Source organism: Sinocyclocheilus rhinocerous, unplaced genomic scaffold, assembly GCF_001515625.1.
Source record: "Sinocyclocheilus rhinocerous isolate Xijiao unplaced genomic scaffold, SAMN03320098_v1.1 scaffold2259, whole genome shotgun sequence".
Lineage (NCBI taxonomy): Eukaryota > Metazoa > Chordata > Actinopteri > Cypriniformes > Cyprinidae > Sinocyclocheilus > Sinocyclocheilus rhinocerous.
Genome location: NW_015658780.1, coordinates 24,831 through 34,685, shown reverse-complemented (window position 1 = coordinate 34,685; position 9,855 = coordinate 24,831). Strand labels below are relative to the sequence as shown.

The 9,855-nt window shown below is 39.9% G+C and overlaps 1 long non-coding RNA gene across 1 annotated transcript in view; it reads right to left on the bottom strand.

Annotated features, from left to right (window-relative positions):
* The window catches only part of LOC107723040 (uncharacterized), a 74,396-nt gene extending 64,746 nt beyond the window's left edge, over positions 1 to 9,650 (bottom strand). The window contains exon 1 of the long non-coding RNA XR_001637887.1: positions 9,429 to 9,650. This is a non-coding gene — a long non-coding RNA (uncharacterized LOC107723040). The remainder of the gene's footprint in view (positions 1 to 9,428) is intronic.
* Between the last annotated feature and the right edge of the window lie 205 nt (positions 9,651 to 9,855).

Genomic DNA, 9,855 nt, shown 5'->3' with positions numbered 1-9,855 from the left:
AAATGTGACTCTGGAGCACAAAACCAGTCATAAGGGTCGATTCTTTTCTGGAATATGAATACATAATCTTTCCATTGATGTATGGTTTGTTAGGATATGACAATAATTGGCCGAAATACAACTATTCGAAATTCTGGAATCTGAGGGTGCAAAAAAATCAAAATGTTGAGAAAATCGCCTTTAAAGTTGTTCCAAATGAAGTTCTTAGCTATGCATATTACTAATCAAAAATTAAGTTTTGATATATTTACGGTAGGAAATTTACAAAATATCTTCATGGAACATGATCTTTACTTAATATCCTAATGATTTTTGGCATAAAAGAAAAATCTATAATTTTGACCCATACAATGTATTGTTGGCTATTGCTACAAATATACCCCAGCGACTTAACACTGCTTTTGTGCTCCAGCGTCACATATATATAAATCTGAACTAATCTGAATAGTTTTGGAGTATAACAACATTTAGAAACCAAACACTATGACAGTTTTCTATATTGTGCCCTGTGCAGTTTATTTCAGTGTTAAATCTCAAGCTGTCTAGCCTTAGGAATGCGTCTGTATAAAATCCATGGGAATTGGGTATTGAATTAAGGATCACTTTGGAAATAAACAAAGAAAAAATGACTGTGTTTGTGAAAAGCATTGGCAAACAGTGTCATGTGTGACACTTCAGAGAGTGCTATTGATGCTGAATTCCCAGCAATATCATCTGATAACGCAACAAAAGAGATCGCTAACTACCTTTACTTTGATTTATTTGGACATTATACTATATCATAAATCTTGATGCATAATCAATATCTGTAGCAGCAGTCGCACTTTAATTTGGGGACCACTTCTCACTATTAATCACCTATTAACTGACTTTTTTCATCAATAAAGTCTTAACTTAGTGCTTATTAATAGTTAGTAAGGTAGTTGTTAAGTTTAGGTATTAAGGAATCTAAACTATGCTCATGCAGAATAAGACATTAATATCCCAGATAGCACACATTAGGTCTGCAAGATGTCTGTTAAAGATCTCTTGATCTGGAAAGCATCTGCTGTTTACAAACGTCTGACAGACGTCTTTCAGATGTCAGTTTTACATACATTCTAGACCATAAACATCTTAAAGACATCTAAAAGGAAACATCCTACAGACGCATTGCAGATGAGCAAAACCCCCCCCCAAAAAAACATCTTGCAGACGTCTCCGAGATGTACGTGTGCTATCAGGGATGTGCTTTTTAAGTACAAATAAACAGCCAATATACTAGTAATATGCATGCTAATAAACAACTGGCTAATAGAGATGAACTGAAGTGTTACCTCAAGTCAAACAAAGCCTCATGAATGTGGATTTTTAAGCCAGTTTTCTTAAGTTTTATTCAGCTAGAGCAGTGGTTTTCAACTCAGCTGGAGTGACTAAAGGCCAGTGTATTGAAATTCATCTCACAAATCACAAATTCAAGAAAATCGACACAACATATGTTCCAACATATGTTAGCCTACTTCTTTGTTTTTGAAAGAAACACAAAGGTAGCATGTAAATACAGTCCCAAAACAATGCTAATCTGCTACTAAAGTCTAGTCAAGTTAACACTGCTGTCTTAGAAGAAGGTAAAGTTCAACCTGACCAGAAGTCGAGCGTTAATCTGCGTTTCCAGTCTGGCAGCTTCAGGAATGAAGACTGGAAGATGCTGCAATTTAACCCTGATTTATTTTGCGATTCCAGAAGTTTCGAATAAAAACCACCGTTACTTAGTCCTGCTATGGTGCCCTTGGTAGTTTGCTGAGGCTCCTAGTTTTGAATAACTGATCTGACACTGAAGCGACTCTCACCGGCCACCAGGCGGCGCCACACACCGCCAAATAATTCACGTACAGAATCCTCTCCACAAACTGTGTGCATCAGTGGCATATTTCTGCTAGACTTCAGTGAGGGCAATTCAGATTCTGAGCACCAGCGTTTTGTAACTTCAAACACACAACGAGGAGTTTCAAAATGGCTTCAGAGTGTTTGCTTTTATTTTTCTCGTGACTTCGTTTGAAAAGAGAGGCATGTGTCTAGGCTGCACTAACTCGTGTGTCATTTAAAGACTGACAGGTGCGATTGAGACCAACAGAGACGACCGCAGACTTCAGCATGCATATCAGTTCAGTGTGTGCTAAAGCCACATTCAATCAGGTTAATCACGTCCCAAACCGCACCCCACACTTTCTTGTCAACAAGAAACCAAAACCACAAACCAGACCCTGATGGTGTTCCTGATGCACATGGTGGACACCGCAAGACCTCTATTCTTTTGCATAAACTTTGCACAATTTCTCCAAGTCTCCTTAATCAAACACAGATGATTACAACTCATCAGAGACCTGAAATGTGACCCTGGAGCTCTTAAGTCGCTGGGGTATATTTGTAGCAATAGCCAACAATACATTGTATGGGTCAAAATTATCCATTTTTCTTTTATGCCAAAAATCATTAGGATATTAAGTAAAGATCATGTTCCATGAAGATATTTTGTAACTTTCCTACCGTAAATATATCAAAACTTCATTTTTGATTAGTAATATGCATTGCTAAGAACTTCATTTGGACAACTTTAAAGATGATTTTCTCAATATTTTGATTTGTTTGCACCCTCAGATTCCAGATTTTCAATCCAATCCTAACAAACCACACATCAATGGAAAGCCTATTTATTCAGCTTTCAGCTGACGTATAAATCTCAGTTTCAAAAAATTGACCCTTATGACTGGTTTTGTGCTCCAGGGTCACAAATGTGTGTCAGACAAAGGAAACGTGTAGTATGTGGCGTGCCGAGGCTCCAGGAACAGGGCTGAGAGCCACTGGGTTAAAAAACTGAAACAGAAACTGTTTGACAAGACTGTCAGCAGTTCTTAAACTGGCAATAGATCACTTAACACGTCCAGACAGAGAAAATCCCAATGGAGACCCATCACACCTTCAGCATTTCCTAGGCTCTCTGTGCAGGAATCAAGCCGGTTTCAGTGCTTTCCAGTTCTCTGACCTTTCATCCGGCCATTTGGTTTTCTCAGCCTCCTCCACTCATAGACACATTCACATTCCCACACACACACACTCACACACCTCTGAACAAAGCTCCCATTTTGCTAAGGAAGGGTCAGCAGGTCCTCCATCAGACAGATGCTTGTTCTTGGTCGGCGGCGGTGGCGGCGGGCCGATCCCAGACCCCCTCTCTCCAGCATCACCGCCCCAGAGACAAGCTGCCCATTGTTCCCGCAGCGCTAACAAATGACAGACCACGCTAAACACACACACGGAGAGACACGGAGAGTGTACGGCGCACAGAGATGGACTGGACTCAGTGTGTTAGAACTGCAGTAAAGCACATGCAAACAAAGAGCAGTGCTAATTATATGTGACCCTGCAGCACAAAAGCAGTCTTAAGTCGCTAGGGTATATTTGTAGCAATAGCCAACAATACATCGTATGGGTCAAAATAATCAAATTTTCTTTTATGCCAAAAATCATTAGGATATTAAGTAAAGATCATGTTCCATGAAGATATTTTGTAAATTTCCTACTGTAAATACATCAAAACTTAATTTTTGATTAGTCATATGCATGGCTAAGAACTTCATTTGGACAACTTTAAAGATGATTTTCTCAATATTTAGATTTTTTTGCACCCTCAGATTCCAGATTTTCAAATATTGTCCTATCCTAACAAACCATACATCAATGGAGAGCTTATTTATTCAGCTTTCAGATGATGTATAAATCTCAATTTTAAAAAATTGACCCTTATGACTGGTTTTGTGGCCCAGGGTCACCTGATCCCGTCCCATCTCTCTCTTCCACTTCACTTCCTGTCAGCTCTACACTATCCTATCTTAATAAAGGCATAAAACACCTAAATATATCTTACACCTAAACATAGGGATGTGAGATTTTGATATCGTTACAATATGATATTATTGCGATATTTAAAAAGACAAAAGAAGAATTGGGAAAATAAAGCAATAATCCCCGTGAAACCATGGTTTACGGTGGATTTATAACAGCTAAGGGGCGTTGTTTGGCACGACATGAAGCGGAGTAACCCCCCTTAGCTGTTATAAATTCACTGTAAACCACGGCTTCACGGGGCTTATTGCTTTTATAAAATGGTTATTCCATATACGTAGTAAGGTTTCACAAAATAAAACAGAGCAAATAAAGTGTAATGATATTAATAAAAACAGTATTCTTCCATCAAACAATGTAGTTCCTCAGAAACAGTTGTGGTTGCAACAAAGTGGTTGCCGAGCAACACACAGAAGTAAACAAAGGTGTGTGTTTGTAGAGTAATTTACAACAGCTTCGAACGCGGCTCAGCCAATCAGAATCAAGGACCGGAACTATCCGTTTTATAAAATGAAAATGTAACATTTTTAAAGTACAAATTATTCTATCTAATGCACCTTGAGGGTTCAAAATTTAGAGCTCCAACCCATGTTTTTAACGAAGAAAACTTAAGTCAGAAAAAAGTCAGTGAACAATTGACTTGTACCTGAACTTTAAAGGGGACTCAACCCTCTTTTTATTTGTGATATACTGTCTCAGACTAAATTACATTCACACTTGGGGTTTTAGGAAGCCAAACTAATTAGAATATAATAATAATAATAATAATAGTAACAATGACAGCAACAGCCATATGTTGTAAAACAATTGCACTGTAAAATAAATGAATATTTCATAGGTATATTTACACTACAGTAGGGACATTACAATACTTCTTTCCTAATTCCTACACTTGAAAGAGATATTTTGAATTTGGACTGCATTTAATCCGCTAGCTGTCAGCAATTCATACTGCACTTTAAAGCTTTTATTTTGACGGAAACGGCAGCAGAGCTTTTATTTTGAAGGAAATCTCCAGCTTCAGTGAAAACCGTGTTACAAAAACACGTCTCACTACAAATCTAGTGAAATGCTATAATCATCTGCCGCGAAAATAAAGCCTGGTGGCCGTTGCGTTCCCAAACGTGCGCTAAACTCACAGCAGCACGTGCAATAAACGAGTTCCCTGCATTCATTCACAGTGAACGGAGCCGTTCTGAGGCGCGGAAAACACCGGATCACGAGCCGATCGCATGAACGAAGTGTGCGCTTCGCTTTGAAACACGCAGCGTAATCATTGGTGTTTTAGGAAGCCAAACAAATTAGAATATAATAATAATAATAGTAACAATGATAGCAACAGCCATATGTTGTAAAACAATTGCACTGTAAAATAAATGAATATTTCATAGGTATATTTACACTACAGTAGGGACATTACAATACTTCTTTCCTAATTCCTACACTTGAAAGAGATATTTTGAATTTGGACTGCATTTAATCCGCTAGCTGTCAGCAATTCATACTGCACTTTAAAGCTTTTATTTTGACGGAAATCTCCAGCTTCAGTGAAAACCGTGTTACAAAAACACGTCTCACTACAAATCTAGTGAAATGCTGTAATCATCTGCCGCGAAAGTAAAGCCTGGTGGCCGTTGCTTGGACTGCATTTAATCCGCTAGCTGTCAGCAATTCATACTGCACTTTAAAGCTTTTATTTTGACGGAAACGGCAGCAGAGCTTTTATTTTGAAGGAAATCTCCAGCTTCAGTGAAAACCGTGTTACAAAAACACGTCTCACTACAAATCTAGTGAAATGCTATAATCATCTGCCGCGAAAATAAAGCCTGGTGGCCGTTGCGTTCCCAAACGTGCGCTAAACTCACAGCAGCACGTGCAATAAACGAGTTCCCTGCATTCATTCACAGTGAACGGAGCCGTTCTGAGGCGCGGAAAACACCGGATCACGAGCCGATCGCATGAACGAAGTGTGCGCTTCGCTTTGAAACACGCAGCGTAATCATGCTTAATGAAGGGATTAAGCCATCTTGTGCTTTCGGTTTTATTTCGTTTGACAGATACTGTGCCAAAGCATAATGGCCCAAAACAAATGTATTTTAAAAACTACAAGCCTATCATTTCATATCGTCATGTGACCACGATAATATCGTTACATCCCTACCTAAACACCTAAATAATTTTTTTTTTTTAAACAGAAATGTAGTTGTTAGTAACTAGCCACTGCCATCTTGGTTGCTTTACATTTAAAAAATGCATCAACACAATCATGCGCTGCTGCACTAAAAGTGGTCAATTTTTTTATGGTCAGTTTCCTCTTTCTACTGTCACGAAGGAACGGTTTGAAGAGAATGTTGCTAATCGAGCTAATTACATTTTTAAATTTTCAACATATATAGTAAGGCTGTCAAGCGATTAAAATTTGTATTCTAACTAATTGCACAATGTGGCAATTAATTACTCTAATTAATCTAAATTTACTAAATTTATCTAGTTTGGCGGAGAAATGACCCTAAAAAGATCATTTAAGGCCATTATTGAGTTAAATGAGAAACACATCAAATAGGCTATTACAAATAGTAGCTTCGAACAAAATATTTTACTATATTCCACACAGAATTAAGCCTGTGTCATACTTTCCGCGTGCGCTAGTCCGCTAGTGTCCGCTATGGTGCGCGTGACGTAAAAATCGTCACCGTAGAGTGTGCGCGGAGGCTCTGAGCGGACATCCCATTTTTTGAGACCGCGCGTACAGTAGGCTACTGCGCATGCGCAGGCTGTGTGAAGAAGCCCGTTGCTACTCGAACCTGTACAATCTGTCGATAAAACAATATAAAGACAGCCAGATGTGCAATAACTCTGGGCAATTCTTTGTGCACATTTTGTTTTATTGTTCAAGCCGATGTACTACGCATGTATGGAACACGTCCGCGGAGCGGACAGTTTCGGTAGTATAATTGCAAGTTGTCCGCGTCCGCGATGTCCGCGTCCGGATTGTACGCGCGGAAAGTATAACACAGGCTTTATGCCTTACATTTTTTTTATTTTTATTAAATGATTCTCTGAATAAGATCCTCAAACTGCCATTAGGTGGCAGTAAAAGTCATTAATTCATTGGATTTGTTCAAACGGCTGACTCATTCAGGAATGAAGTAAAAGGCTCTCTTTATGAACGGGTCACTGAATCATTGGTTCACCTGATTCCTTCAAGATGTCAATTAACTCAGAAACGAATCACTGCTGCGTTGCTTCGAAGATGCACAATTTTCATTGGGGAAAATTGAGCAAAAACAGACAATATTGTGTCACCAATCAAAATGTATGAAATGTAAGTTGACCTAAGAAGTAGTGATGGCGCTTTCGAAGCACACAGCTTCGAAACTATTGTGAATCGTTTGTTTCGAAACAGTGGTTCGGAGCGCGTATCAAACTGCCAAAGTCACGTGATTTCAGTAAACGAGGCTTCGTTACGTCATAACGGTTTCGAAATTTCAGTGGTTCGCCGCTGAGGGGGCGATCTCCGCGAACCCGTGAATCATGCGAGTTCATCGAGATCGCCCCCCAGTGGCGAACCACTGAACCAGCGTCTATGGTTTTTACCTGATCTCAGATCAGTTTAATCAACTTGTAGACATTTCTATCGAGACATTCGTGTAATTTAAAGGATGAGAAGTAGTTAATAGTCTCTTACTGGCTTCTATGTAGAAGCTGTCCATAAAGCCCTGCAAATTAATATAAAATATTTTTAAAAACTAACTATAGTTAATTGTGTTTTATTATTTTTATTGCATTTAATGTATTATACTTTCAATATAACATTTGTTTTATTTAAGTTTTTTTATGCATGTTTTAGCCTGAATTTTTGTTGCATTTACACACTTTTGACCAGCAGGCGTCACTAGCATGCGGTGTTTCGAGCGCTTCAAAACAGTGAATCATTTTTGCGAAGCAATTGGTTCAATTGATTCGAAGCTTCGAAAAGGTTAGTTTCTCCCATCACTACTAAGTAGGTCTGGCTGCTTTAAATGCGTTAATAAATTTTAATGCGTTATTTTTTTCATAACCACGTTTTAATTTGACAGCCCTACATTTTGCTGCCTAAATAACACTGGGTTTAAAGGCACGCACATTGTAAGGTAACTAGTGGTTTTTAAAGTAAAAGTGTGGTCATTTTAACTGAACATTACAGTTTATGGCTTTCCTGACAGATGCACACACACAGACTGCAGTCCTGTCTGGCGGCGCATGTACGTTTCTCTTGTGGTTTACCACAGATGTGTTGGATGACAGCGCAGTAAACACCTGCAGCGCTACTGGCGCACACACACCTCCTCAGCCCTGTTAACGACAAGAGCACAGCCAAACATTCAGCGGCACCGGGTGACCAAAGGGTCAAATTAACAACCCTGTTCAAGGGTCAACTGATGAAACGAGCCCAAACCCAACACTCCTCGGTTCACTCGAGTAGCTAGTTTGCGAGAAGAGTTGCTTCTTCGGAGCACAACACGAACACGTGCTTCCCGCTGCTCGTTTAAGATAACAGGAGGAGGAAGAGGAGTGAAGAGGAGACCCTGGGGTTTAGTCAAGGGCCCCCGGCTGACACAAAGTGTTTCTTTGTCCCTCTCCGGACGGCATTCCTGTGCATCGGGAACAACTTTATTGACACTTCAGCCTCTTTTGTGCAGGGAGCGTCCCGCCGTCAATGCCGGCCCTGAGAGTCACTTGCTGTGGGACATAGGGTCCCTCTCCAGAGGAGAAAGAAGGGCTTGTTTGTGGAGGATGTGCTGGAGAGAGGGGGACGCTGGGGGGACTCTGGGTACAGTGGATCTCTGTCCAGAGCCCAACAATAGAGCCGCGTCTGAGCTGCTCTAAAACACGTCCACCGTCTAAACACACCTCAGAAACACGCTCGTGCTGAACGTAACGGAGACACGAGAAAATCACGAGCGGGAAGATGCTGCATGTCATCTAGAGGAGACGACTTTTACCCCACAGAAGCGTCAGTGAAGGGTTATATATCCTACCAGAGCTGATTCTGTGCCAACAAAATGAAACGAATAATATCTGTTTCAATTACTAGGGCTATGAGATGATTAACTTCAGGATCAGTACGATGAGAGCCGTCAGTGTCAGTGTAACGTGCTTGAAATACTGTTATTTTACCACGGTACATAAATTACATTTTCATTTATATTTATATATATATATATATATAGCCGTTGAGATACATATATACACACATATATATATATATATATATATATAAATTAGAATCAGAATAACTGACAGGCAAACAGATAAAGTGCACACATAAAACGACTTCCCAACACCTTATAATTACTTTCATTAATAACTCATTATAGGCATTATAGAGATGGTCAACAAACCACATATGCATCCAAATGTGAATATATATCAATGAATGGAATATTAAGGTACTTGTAACGAATGTGTACTACGAGATCACGTCTGCTGTTACAGAAGAAAACTGTAATAAAGTATCTCCACTGTCGTTACATGAGAATACAGTGAGTGAAGAGTCACTTTACCGGAGCATTGGTTCCTGCTGTTTCTTCTGTCAATCCTGGAAAGCGAGTTTATTCCACACGTTATGTTCCTCCAGAAGACATATACAGCTCCACCGGACTGAAACCCAGTCTCGCGCATGATCTGATCCTTTAGCGTCCAAACACACTGGAGCCAGACCCATCCACATACATCCAGAGAGTCTCCTCGAGTGAAGCCGTAGATCCGAACGCACGCACACACACACGCACGCACGCACGCACGCACGCACGCTCGCTTAGACTGCAGTGTATGAGCAGCTCTTCACTCTCACGCACACAAACATCCCATGACACACACCCACCGCACTGCACTGTGGGAAACGGAGTCTGCTTGTCTCTATTAGTTTACATGGCATCTACTATGAAATAACATTTAAATTAATAGTTTGATACAATGCGCGTGTACACA